The sequence below is a fragment of the Dromaius novaehollandiae genome, chromosome 9, assembly GCF_036370855.1.
Source record: "Dromaius novaehollandiae isolate bDroNov1 chromosome 9, bDroNov1.hap1, whole genome shotgun sequence".
NCBI lineage: Eukaryota > Metazoa > Chordata > Aves > Casuariiformes > Dromaiidae > Dromaius > Dromaius novaehollandiae.
The window spans coordinates 34,395,686-34,408,023 of record NC_088106.1 but is presented as its reverse complement, the minus strand read 5'-3'; positions in this window follow the sequence as shown (position 1 = coordinate 34,408,023).

Below are 12,338 nucleotides of genomic sequence, written 5' to 3'. Positions count from 1 at the left end.
CTTTTCTTGCAGTGTAGGGGCCTCCAAGTGCCTTCTTTTGTGGTGCAGGGGCCTCCAAGTGCCTTTATTTCCAGTGTACAGGCCTCCAAGTGCCTCTTTTTCCAGTGCAGGAGCCTCCGAGTGCCTTTTTTGGTGGTGCAGGGCCCTCCGAGTGCCTTGTTTCGCGTTGTAGCAGCCTCCGAGTGCCTTTCTTTTCGCATTGTAGCAGCCCCCGAGTGCCTTCTTTTGTGGTGTCGGGGCCACCAAGTGCCTTTTTTTGCTGTGCAGGGGCCTCATGGTGCCTTTTTTTGCAGTGTAGTAGCCTCCAAGTGCCTTTTTTTGTAATGTAGGGGCTTCCGAGTGCCTTCTTTTGTGGTGCAGGAGCCTCCGAGTGCCTTCTTTTGTGGTGCAGGAGCCTCCGAGTGCCTTCTTTTGTGGTGCAGGGGCCTCCAAGTGCCTTTTTTTTGCAATGTAGGGGCCTCAGGGTGCATTTTTTTGCAGTGTAGTAGCCTCCAAGTGCCTTTTTTTGCAATGTAGGGGCGTCCGAGTGCCTTTTTTGCTGGTGCCGGGCCCTCCGAGTGCCTTGTTTCACATTGTAGCAGCCCCCGAGTGCCTTTTTTTGTGCTGTAGGAGCCACTGAGTGCCTTTTTTTGTGCTTCAGGGCCCTCCGAGTGCCTTGTTTCACATTGTAGCAGCCCCCAAGTGCCTATTCTTGTGGTTCAGGGCCCTCCGAGTGCCTTTTCTTGTGGTTCAGGGCCCTCCGAGTGCCTTTTCTTGTGGTTCAGGGGCTTCTGAGTGCCTGTTTTTGCATTGTAGCAGCCCTCAAGAGCCTTTTCTTGTGCTGTAGGGGGCTTTTTTTGCATTGTAGCAGCCTCCGAGTGCCTTTTTAGGTGGTGCACTGGCCTCCAAGTGCCTTTTTTTCCAGTGCGGGGGCCTCCGAGTGCCTTTGTTTCTGGTGCAGGGGCCTCCGAGTGCCTTTTCTTGTGGTGCAGGGGCCTCCGAGTGTCTTTTATTCCAGTGTAGGGGCCTCCGAGTGCCTTTTTTGCATTGTAGCAGCCTCCGAGTGCCTTTTTTGTGGTGCACTGGCCTCCAAGTGCCTTTTTTTCCAGTGCAGGGGCCTCCGAGTGCCTTTCTCTACCGTGTAGCAGCCTCCGAATGCCTTGGTTTGTGGTGCCGGGCCCTCCGAGTGCCTTTCTTTCCGGTGTAGGGGCATCCGAGTGCCTGTTTTCGCATTGTAGCAGCCTCCAAGAGCCTTTTTTTGTGCTGTTGGGGCCACCGAGTGCCTTTATTTCCAGTGTACAGGCCTCCAAGTGCCTCTTTTTCCAGTGCAGGGCCCTCCGAGTGCCTTTATTTCCAGTGTACAGGCCTCCAAGTGCCTCTTTTTCCAGTGCAGGAGCCTCTGAGTGCCTTTTTTGGTGGTGCAGGGCCCTCCGAGTGCCTTGTTTCACATTGTAGCAGCCCCCGAGTGCCTTTTTTTGTGCTGTAGGAGCCACTGAGTGCCTTTCCTTCTGGTTCAGGGGCCTCCGAGTGCTGTTATTTTGGGGGGTGTGGTCCTCCATGTACCTTTTTCTTGTGGCGTAGTGGCCCCGAGTGCCTTTTCTTGTGGTTCAGGGGCCTCTGAGTGCCTTCTTTTGTGGTGCAGGGCCCTCCAAGGGCCTTTGTTTCTGGTGCAGGGCCCTCCAAGTGCCTTCTTTTGCATTGTAGCAGCCCCCAAGTGCCTTTTTTTGTGGTGTAGGGGCCTCCGAGTGCCTTTTTTTGTGGTGCAGGGGCCTAAGGGTGCATTTTTTTGCAGTGTAGTAGCCTCCAAGTGCCTTTCTTTGCAATGTAGGGGCTTCCGAGTGCCTTTTTTTGTGGTGCAGGGGCCTCAGGGTGCATTTTTTTGCAGTGTAGTAGCCTCCAAGTGCCTTTTTTGCAATGTAGCAGCCACGAGTGCCTTTTTAGGTGGTGCACTGGCTTCCAAGTGCCTTTTTTTACAGTGCAGGGGCCTCTGAGTGCCTTTGTTTCTGGTGCAGGGGCCTCTGAGTGCCTTTTTTTGTGCTGTCGAGGCCTCCGAGTGCCTTTCTTTTGTGGTGTCGGGGCCTCTGAGTGCATTTTTTTTTGCGGTGCACTGGCCTCCAAGTGCCCTGTTTTTCAGTGCACTGGCCTCCGAGTGCCTTTTTTTGCGGTGTGGAGGCCTCCGAGTGGCTTTTTTTGTGGTGCAGGGGCTATTGAGTGCCTTTATTTGCAGTGCAGTAGCCTCCAAGTTCCTTTTTTTGCAGTGCAGTAGCCTCCAAGTGCCTTTTTTTGTGGCGAAGGGCCCTCCGAGTGCCTCTTTTTGCAGTGTAGGGGCCTCCAAGTGCCTTCTTTTGTGGTGCAGGGGCCTCCAAGTGCCTTTATTTCCGGTGTACAGGCCTGCAAGTGCGTCTTTTTCCAGTGCAGGAGCCTCCGAGTGCTTTTTTTTGTGGTGCAGGGCCCTCCGAGTGCCTTGTTTCGTGTTGTAGAAGCCTCCGAGTGCCTTTGTTTTCGCATTGTAGCAGCCCCCGAGTGCCTTCTTTTGTGATGCAGGGGCCTCCAAGTGCCTTTCTTTCCAGTGTACAGGCCTGCAAGTGCCTCTTTTTCCAGTGCAGGAGCCTCCGAGTGCTTTTTTTTGTGGTGCAGGGCCCTCCGAGTGCCTTGTTTTGCGTTGTAGCAGCCTCCGAGTGCTTTCTTTTCGCATTGTAACAGCCCCCGAGTGCCTTCTTTTGTGGTGTCGGGGCCACCAAGTGCCCTTTTTTGCGGTGCAGGGGCCTCAGGGTGCATTTTTTTGCAGTGTAGTAGCCTCCAAGTGCCTTTTTTTGCAATGTAGGGGCTTCCGAGTGCCTTTTTTTTGTGGTGCAGGGGCCTCTGAGTGCCTTTATTTCTAGTGTACAGGCCTGCAAGTGCCTCTTCTTCCAGTGCAGGAGCCTCCGAGTGCCTTTTTAGGTGGTGCAGGCCCTCTGAGTGACTTTTTTGCAATGAAGGGGCCTCTGAGTGCCTTTATTTCCAGTGTACAGGCCTGCAAGTGCCTCTTTTTCCAGTGCAGGAGCCTCCGAGTGCCTTTCTTTCCAGTGTACAGGCCTGCAAGTGCCTCTTTTTCCAGTGCAGGAGCCTCCGAGTGCCTTTATTTCCAGTGTACAGGCTTGCAAGTGCCTCTTTTTCCAGTGCAGGAGCCTCCGAGTGCCTTTTTTAGGTGGTGCCGGGCCCTCCGAGTGCCTTGTTTCACATTGTAGCAGCCCCCGAGTGCCTTTTTTTGTGCTGTAGGAGCCACTGAGTGCCTTTTTTTGTGCTTCAGGGCCCTCCGAGTGCCTTGTTTCACATTGTAGCAGCCCCCAAGTGCCTTTTCTTGTGCTGTAGGGGTCCCCGAGTGCCTTTTTATTGTGGTTCAGGGGCCCCCGAGTGCCTTTTCTTGTGGTTCAGGGGCCTCTGAGTGCCTTGTTTCACATTGTAGCAGCCCTCAAGAGCCTTTTTTTGTGCTGTAGGGGCCACTGAGTGCCTTTTCTTGTGGTGCACATGCCTCCGAGTGGCTTTTATTCCAGTGTAGGGGCCTCCGAGTGCCTTTTTTTGCATTGTAGCAGCCTCCGAGTGCCTTTTTAGGTGGTGCACTGGCCTCCAAGTGCCTTTTTTTCCAGTGCGGGGCCCTCCGAGTGCCTTTCTTTCCGGTGTAGGGGCATCCGAGTACCTGTTTTCGCATTGTAGCAGCCTCCAAGAGCCTTTTTTTGTGCTGTCGGGGCCACCGAGTGCCTTTCTTTCCAGTGTACAGGCCTCCTAGTGCCTCTTTTCCCAGTGCAGGGGCCTCCGAGTGCCTTTTTTGGTGGTGCCGGGCCCTCCGAGTGCCTTGTTTCACATTGTAGCAGCCCCCGAGTGCCTTTTTTTGTGCTGTAGGAGCCACTGAGTGCCTTTCCTTCTGGTTCAGGGGCCTCCGAGTGCTGTTATTTTGGGGTGTGTGGTCCTCCATGTACCTTTTTTTTGCGGTGTAGTGGCCCCGAGTGCCTTTTCTTGTGGTTCAGGGGCCTCTGAGTGCCTTCTTTTGTGGTGCAGGGCCCTCCAAGGGCCTTTGTTTCTGGTGCAGGGCCCTCCAAGTGCCTTCTTTTGCATTGTAGCAGCCCCCAAGTGCCTTTTTTTGTGGTGTAGGGGCCTCCGAGTGCCTTTTTTTTCCAGTGTAAGGGCAGCCGAGTGCCTTTTTTTGTGGTGAAGGGGCCTCCGAGTGCATATTTTTCCGTTGCAGGTGCCTCCGAGTGCCTTTCTCTGCGGTGTAGCGGCCTCCGAGTGCCTTTTTTTCCGGTGTACAGGCCTGCAAGTGCCTCTTTTTCCAGTGCAGGAGCCTCCGAGTGCCTTTTTTGGTGGTGCCGGACCCTCCGCGTGCCTTGTTTCACATTGTAGCAGCCCCTGAGTGCCTTTTTTTGCAGTGTGGGGGCCACTGAGTGCCTTTTTCTGGGGTATAGAGTCCTCCAAGTGCCTGTTTTTCCACTGTAAGGGCAGCTGAGTGCCTTTTTTTGTGCTGCAGGGCCCTCTGAGTGCCTTTCTTTCCAGTGTAGGGGCAGCGGAGTGCCTGCTTTCACATTGTAGCAGCCTCCGAGTGCCTTTTTCTGTGGTGTCGGGGCCACCGAGTGCCTTTTTTTGCGGTGCAGGGGCCTCCAAGTGCCTTTTTTTGCAGTGTAGTAGCCTCCAAGTGCCTTTCTTTGCAATGTAGGGGCTTCCGAGTGCCTTTTTTTGCGGTGCAGGGGCCTCAGGGTGTATTTTTTTGCAGTGTAGTAGCCTCCAAGTGCCTTTTTTTGCAATGTAGCAGCCACGAGTGCCTTTTTAGGTGGTGCACTGGCTTCCAAGTGCCTTTTTTTACAGTGCAGGGGCCTCTGAGTGCCTTTGTTTCTGGTGCAGGGGCCTCTGAGTGCCTTTGTTTCTGGTGCAGGGGCAGCTGAGTGCCTTTCTTTTGTGGTGTAGGGGCCTCTGAGTGCATTTTTTTTTGCGGTGCACTGGCCTCCAAGTGCCCTGTCTTTCAGTGCACTGGCCTCTGAGTGCCTTTTTTTGTGGTGCAGGGGCTACTGAGTGGCTTTTTTTGTGGTGCAGGGGCTATTGAGTGCCTTTATTTGCAGTGCAGTAGCCTCCAAGTTCCTTTTTTTGCAGTGCAGTAGCCTCCAAGTGCCTTTTTCTGCGGCGAAGGGCCCTCCGAGTGCCTTTTCTTGCAGCGTAGGGGCCTCCAAGTGCCTTCTTTTGTGGTGCAGGGGCCTCCAAGTGCCTTTATTTCCGGTGTACAGGCCTGCAAGTGCCTCTTTTTCCAGTGCAGGAGCCTCCGAGTGCTTTTTTTTGTGGTGCAGGGCCCTCCGAGTGCCTTTTTTCACGTTGTAGCAGCCCCCGAGTGCCATTTTTGTGGTGTCGGGGCCACCAAGTGCCCTTTTTTGCGGTGCAGGGGCCTCAGGGTGCATTTTTTTGCAGTGTAGTAGCCTCCAAGTGCCTTTTTTTGCAATGTAGGGGCTACCGAGTGCCTTTCTTGGTGGTGCAGGGCCCTCCGAGTGCCTTTATTTCCAGTGTAGGGGCAGCTGAGTGCCTTTTTTTGTGGTGTGGCATCCGAGTGCCTTTCTTTTGTGGTGTAGGGGCCTCCGAGTGCCTTTTTTTGCAGTGTAGTAGCCACCAAGTGCCCTGTTTTTCAGTGTAGTAGCCTCCAAGTGCATTTTTTTTTGCGGTGCACTGGCCTCCAAGTGCCCTGTTTTTCAGTGCACTGGCCTCCGAGGGGCTTTTTTGGAATTGCAGGGGCTACTGAGTGCCTTTTTTTGCAGTGTAGTAGCCTCCAAGTGCCTTTTTTTGCGGCGGAGGGCCCTCCGAGTGCCTTTTCTTGCAGTGTAGGGGCCTCCAAGTGCCTTCTTTTGTGGTGCAGGAGCCTCCAAGTGCCTTTATTTCCGGTGTACAGGCCTGCAAGTGCCTCTTTTTCCAGTGCAGGAGCCTCCGAGTACTTTATTTTGTGTTGCAGGGCCCTCCGAGTGCCTTTTTTCGCGTTGTAGCAGCCTCCGAGTGCCTTTCTTTTCGCATTGTAGCAGCCCCCGAGTGCCTTCTTTTGTGGTGCAGGAGCCACCAAGTGCCTTCTTTTGTGGTGCAGGAGCCTCCGAGTGCCTTCTTTTGTGGTGCAGGGGCCTCCAAGTGCCTTTTTTTGCAGTGTAGTAGCCTCCAAGTGCCTTTTTTTGCAGTGTAGTAGCCTCCAAGTGCCTTTTTTTGCAATGTAGGGGCATCCGAGTGCCTTTTTTGGTGGTGCATGGCCCTCCGTGTGCCTTGTTTCACATTGTAGCAGCCCCCGAGTGCCTTTTTTTGTGCTGTAGGAGCCACTGAGTGCCTTTTTTTGTGCTTCAGGGCCCTCCGAGTGCCTTGTTTCACATTGTAGCAGCCCCCGAGTGCCTTTGCTTGTGCTGTAGGGGCCACTGAGTGCCTTTTTTTCAGTTCAGGGGCCTCCGAGTGCCTTTTCTTGTGGTTCAGGGGCCTCTGAGTGCCTTGTTTCACATTGTAGCAGCCCTCAAGAGCCTTTTTTTGTGCTGTAGGGGCCACTGAGTGCCTTTTCTTGTGGTGCACATGCCTCCAAGTTCCTTTTATTCCAGTGTAGGGGCCTCCGAGTGCCTTGGTTTGTGGTGCACAGGCCTCCGAGTGCCTTTTATTCCAGTGTAGGGGCCTCCGAGTGCCTTTTTTGTGGTGCACTGGCCTCCAAGTGCCTTTTCTTCCAGTGCAGGGGCCTCCGAGTGCCTTTCTCTACCGTGTAGCAGCATCCGAGTGCCTTGGTTTGTGGTGCAGGGCCCTCCGAGTGCCTTTCCTTCCGGTGTAGGGGCATCCGAGTGCCTGTTTTCGCATTGTAGCAGCCTCCAAGAGCCTTTTTTTGTGCTGTCGGGGCCACCGAGTGCCTTTCTTTCCAGTGTACAGGCCTCCAAGTGCCTCTTTTCCCAGTGCAGGAGCCTCCGAGTGCCTTTTTAGGTGGTGCACTGGCCTCCAAGTGCCTTTTCTTCCAGTGCAGGGGCCTCCGAGTGCCTTTCTCTACCGTGTAGCAGCATCCGAGTGCCTTGGTTTGTGGTGCAGGGCCCTCCGAGTGCCTTTCCTTCCGGTGTAGGGGCATCCGAGTGCCTGTTTTCGCATTGTAGCAGCCTCCAAGAGCCTTTTTTTGTGCTGTCGGGGCCACCGAGTGCCTTTCTTTCCAGTGTACAGGCCTCCAAGTGCCTCTTTTTCCAGTGCAGGGGCCTCCAAGTGCCTTTCTTTCCAGTGTACAGGCCTCCAAGTGCCTCTTTTCCCAGTGCAGGAGCCTCCCAGTACCTTTTTTGTGGTGCACTGGCCTCCAAGTGCCTTTTCTTCCAGTGCAGGGGCCTCCGAGTGCCTTTCTCTACCGTGTAGCAGCATCCGAGTGCCTTGGTTTGTGGTGCAGGGCCCTCCGAGTGCCTTTCCTTCCGGTGTAGGGGCATCCGAGTGCCTGTTTTCGCATTGTAGCAGCCTCCAAGAGCCTTTTTTTGTGCTGTCGGGGCCACCGAGTGCCTTTCTTTCCAGTGTACAGGCCTCCAAGTGCCTCTTTTTCCAGTGCAGGGGCCTCCAAGTGCCTTTATTTCCAGTGTACAGGCCTCCAAGTGCCTCTTTTCCCAGTGCAGGAGCCTCCGAGTGCCTTTTTTGGTGGTGCAGGGCCCTCCAAGTGCCTTGTTTCACATTGTAGCAGCCCCCGAGTGCCTTTTTTTGTGCTGTAGGAGCCACTGAGTGCCTTTCCTTCTGGTTCAGGGGCCTCCGAGTGCTGTTATTTTGGGGTGTGTGGTCCTCCATGTACCTTTTTCTTGCGGTGTAGTGGCCCCGAGTGCCTTTTCTTGTGGTTCAGGGGCCTCCTAGTGCCTTCTTTTGTGGTGCAGGGCCCTCCAAGTGCCTTTGTTTCTGGTGCAGGGCCCTCCAAGTGCCTTTTTTTGCATTGTAGCAGCCCCCAAGTGCCTTTTTTTGTGGTGTAGGGGCCTCCGAGTGCCTTTTTTTTCCAGTGTAGGGGCAGCCGAGTGCCTTTTTTTGTGGTGAAGGGGCCGCCGAGTGCATATTTTTCCGTTGCAGGTGCCTCCGAGTGCCTTTCTCTGCGGTGTAGCAGCCTCCGAGTGCCTTTGCTTGTGGTGCAGGGGCCTCTGAGTGCCTTTGCTTGTGGTGCAGGGGCCTCCGAGTGCCTTTGTTTCTGGTGCAGGGGCCTCCGAGTGCCTCTGTTTCTGGTGCAGGGGCCTCCGAGTGCCTCTGTTTCTGGTGCAGGGGCCTCCGAGTGCCTTTCTTTTGTGCTGTAGGGGCCTCCGAGTGCCTTTCTTTTGTGGTGTCGGGGCCTCCGAGTGCATTTTTTTTTGCGGTGCACTGGCCTCCACGTGCCCTGTTTTTCAGTGCACTGGCCTCCGAGTGCCTTTTTTTGCGGTGTGGAGGCCTCCGAGTGGCTTTTTTTGCAGTGCAGGGGCTACTGAGTGCCTTTTTTTGCAGTGTAGTAGCCTCTGAGTCCTTTTTCTGCAATGCAGTAGCCTCCGAGTGCCTTTTTTCTGCGGCGGAGGGCCCTCCGAGTGCCTTTTCTTGCAGTGTAGGGGCCTCCAAGTGCCTTCTTTTGTGGTGCAGGAGCCTCCAAGTGCCTTTATTTCCGGTGTACAGGCCTGCAAGTGCCTCTTTTTCCAGTGCAGGAGCCTCCGAGTGCTTTTTTTTGTGGTGCAGGGCCCTCCGAGTGCCTTGTTTCGCGTTGTAGCAGCCTCCGAGTGCCTCTCTTTTCGCATTGTAGCAGCCCCTGAGAGCCTTTCTTTGTGGTGTCGGGGCCACCAAGTGCCCTTTTTTGCGGTGCAGGGGTCTCAGGGTGCATTTTTTTGCAGTGTAGTAGCCTCCAAGTGCCTTTTTTTGCAATGTAGGGGCTTCCGAGTGCCTTTTTTTGTGGTGCAGGGGCCTCAGGGTGCATTTTTTTGCAGTGTAGTAGCCTCCAAGTGCCTTTTTTGCAATGTAGCAGCCACGAGTGCCTTTTTAGGTGGTGCACTGGCTTCCAAGTGCCTTTTTTTACAGTGCAGGGGCCTCTGAGTGCCTTTGTTTCTGGTGCAGGGGCCTCTGAGTGCCTTTTTTTGTGCTGTCGAGGCCTCCGAGTGCCTTTCTTTTGTGGTGTCGGGGCCTCTGAGTGCATTTTTTTTTGCGGTGCACTGGCCTCCAAGTGCCCTGTTTTTCAGTGCACTGGCCTCCGAGTGCCTTTTTTTGTGGTGCAGGGGCCTCCGAGTGCCTTTATTTCCAGTGTACAGGCCTGCAAGTGCCTCTTTTTCCAGTGCAGGAGCCTCCAAGTGCCTTTTTAGGTGGTGCAGGCCCTCTGAGTGACTTTTTTGCAATGAAGGGGCCTCTGAGTGCCTTTATTTCCAGTGTACAGGCCTGCAAGTGCCTCTTTTTCCAGTGCAGGAGCCTCCGAGTGCCTTTCTTTCCAGTGTACAGGCTTGCAAGTGCCTCTTTTTCCAGTGCAGGAGCCTCCGAGTGCCTTTTTTGGTGGTGCAGGGCCCTCCGAGTGCCTTGTTTCACATTGTAGCAGCCCCCGAGTGCCTTTTTTTGTGCTGTAGGAGCCACTGAGTACCTTTTCTTGTGGTTCCGGGGCCTCCGAGTGCTGTTATTTTGGGGTGTGTGGTCCTCCATGTATCTTTTATTTGCGATGTAGTGGCCCCGAGTGCCTTTTCTTGTGGTTCAGGGGCCTCCGAGTGCCTTCTTTTGTGGTGCAGGGGCCTCCAAGTGACTTTTTTTGCATTGTAGCAGCCTCCGAGTGCCTTTTTTGTGGTGCACTGGCCTCCAAGTGCCTTTTTTTTGCAATGTAGGGGCCTCAGGGTGCATTTTTTTGCAGTGTAGTAGCCTCCAAGTGCCTTTTTTTGCAATGTAGGGGCGTCCGAGTGCCTTTTTTGCTGGTGCCGGGCCCTCCGAGTGCCTTGTTTCACATTGTAGCAGCCCCCGAGTGCCTTTTTTTGTGCTGTAGGAGCCACTGAGTGCCTTTTTTTGTGCTTCAGGGCCCTCCGAGTGCCTTGTTTCACATTGTAGCAGCCCCCAAGTGCCTTTTCTTGTGGTTCAGGGCCCTCCGAGTGCCTTTTCTTGTGGTTCAGGGCCCTCCGAGTGCCTTTTCTTGTGGTTCAGGGGCTTCTGAGTGCCTGTTTTTGCATTGTAGCAGCCCTCAAGAGCCTTTTCTTGTGCTGTAGGGGGCTTTTTTTGCATTGTAGCAGCCTCCGAGTGCCTTTTTAGGTGGTGCACTGGCCTCCAAGTGCCTTTTTTTCCAGTGCGGGGGCCTCCGAGTGCCTTTGTTTGTGGTGCAGGGGCCTCCGAGTGCCTTTTCTTGTGGTGCACACGCCTCCGAGTGTCTTTTATTCCAGTGTAGGGGCCTCCGAGTGCCTTTTTTGCATTGTAGCAGCCTCCGAGTGCCTTTTTTGTGGTGCACTGGCCTCCAAGTGCCTTTTTTTCCAGTGCAGGGGCCTCCGAGTGCCTTTCTCTACCGTGTAGCAGCCTCCGAGTGCCTTGGTTTGTGGTGCCGGGCCCTCCGAGTGCCTTTCTTTCCGGTGTAGGGGCATCCGAGTGCCTGTTTTCGCATTGTAGCAGCCTCCAAGAGCCTTTTTTTGTGCTGTTGGGGCCACCGAGTGCCTTTATTTCCAGTGTACAGGCCTCCAAGTGCCTCTTTTTCCAGTGCAGGGCCCTCCGAGTGCCTTTATTTCCAGTGTACAGGCCTCCAAGTGCCTCTTTTTCCAGTGCAGGAGCCTCTGAGTGCCTTTTTTGGTGGTGCAGGGCCCTCCGAGTGCCTTGTTTCACATTGTAGCAGCCCCCGAGTGCCTTTTTTTGTGCTGTAGGAGCCACTGAGTGCCTTTCCTTCTGGTTCAGGGGCCTCCGAGTGCTGTTATTTTGGGGGGTGTGGTCCTCCATGTACCTTTTTCTTGTGGCGTAGTGGCCCCGAGTGCCTTTTCTTGTGGTTCAGGGGCCTCTGAGTGCCTTCTTTTGTGGTGCAGGGCCCTCCAAGGGCCTTTGTTTCTGGTGCAGGGCCCTCCAAGTGCCTTCTTTTGCATTGTAGCAGCCCCCAAGTGCCTTTTTTTGTGGTGTAGGGGCCTCCGAGTGCCTTTTTTTGTGGTGCAGGGGCCTAAGGGTGCATTTTTTTGCGGTGTAGTAGCCTCCAAGTGCCTTTCTTTGCAATGTAGGGGCTTCCGAGTGCCTTTTTTTGTGGTGCAGGGGCCTCAGGGTGCATTTTTTTGCAGTGTAGTAGCCTCCAAGTGCCTTTTTTGCAATGTAGCAGCCACGAGTGCCTTTTTAGGTGGTGCACTGGCTTCCAAGTGCCTTTTTTTACAGTGCAGGGGCCTCTGAGTGCCTTTGTTTCTGGTGCAGGGGCCTCTGAGTGCCTTTTTTTGTGCTGTCGAGGCCTCCGAGTGCCTTTCTTTTGTGGTGTCGGGGCCTCTGAGTGCATTTTTTTTTGCGGTGCACTGGCCTCCAAGTGCCCTGTTTTTCAGTGCACTGGCCTCCGAGTGCCTTTTTTTGCGGTGTGGAGGCCTCCGAGTGGCTTTTTTTGTGGTGCAGGGGCTATTGAGTGCCTTTATTTGCAGTGCAGTAGCCTCCAAGTTCCTTTTTTTGCAGTGCAGTAGCCTCCAAGTGCCTTTTTTTGTGGCGAAGGGCCCTCCGAGTGCCTCTTTTTGCAGTGTAGGGGCCTCCAAGTGCCTTCTTTTGTGGTGCAGGGGCCTCCAAGCGCCTTTATTTCCGGTGTACAGGCCTGCAAGTGCCTCTTTTTCCAGTGCAGGAGCCTCCGAGTGCTTTTTTTTGTGGTGCAGGGCCCTCCGAGTGCCTTGTTTCGTGTTGTAGAAGCCTCCGAGTGCCTTTGTTTTCGCATTGTAGCAGCCCCCGAGTGCCTTCTTTTGTGATGCAGGGGCCTCCAAGTGCCTTTCTTTCCAGTGTACAGGCCTGCAAGTGCCTCTTTTTCCAGTGCAGGAGCCTCCGAGTGCTTTTTTTTGTGGTGCAGGGCCCTCCGAGTGCCTTGTTTTGCGTTGTAGCAGCCTCCGAGTGCTTTCTTTTCGCATTGTAACAGCCCCCGAGTGCCTTCTTTTGTGGTGTCGGGGCCACCAAGTGCCCTTTTTTGCGGTGCAGGGGCCTCAGGGTGCATTTTTTTGCAGTGTAGTAGCCTCCAAGTGCCTTTTTTTGCAATGTAGGGGCTTCCGAGTGCCTTTTTTTTGTGGTGCAGGGGCCTCTGAGTGCCTTTATTTCTAGTGTACAGGCCTGCAAGTGCCTCTTCTTCCAGTGCAGGAGCCTCCGAGTGCCTTTTTAGGTGGTGCAGGCCCTCTGAGTGACTTTTTTGCAATGAAGGGGCCTCTGAGTGCCTTTATTTCCAGTGTACAGGCCTGCAAGTGCCTCTTTTTCCAGTGCAGGAGCCTCCGAGTGCC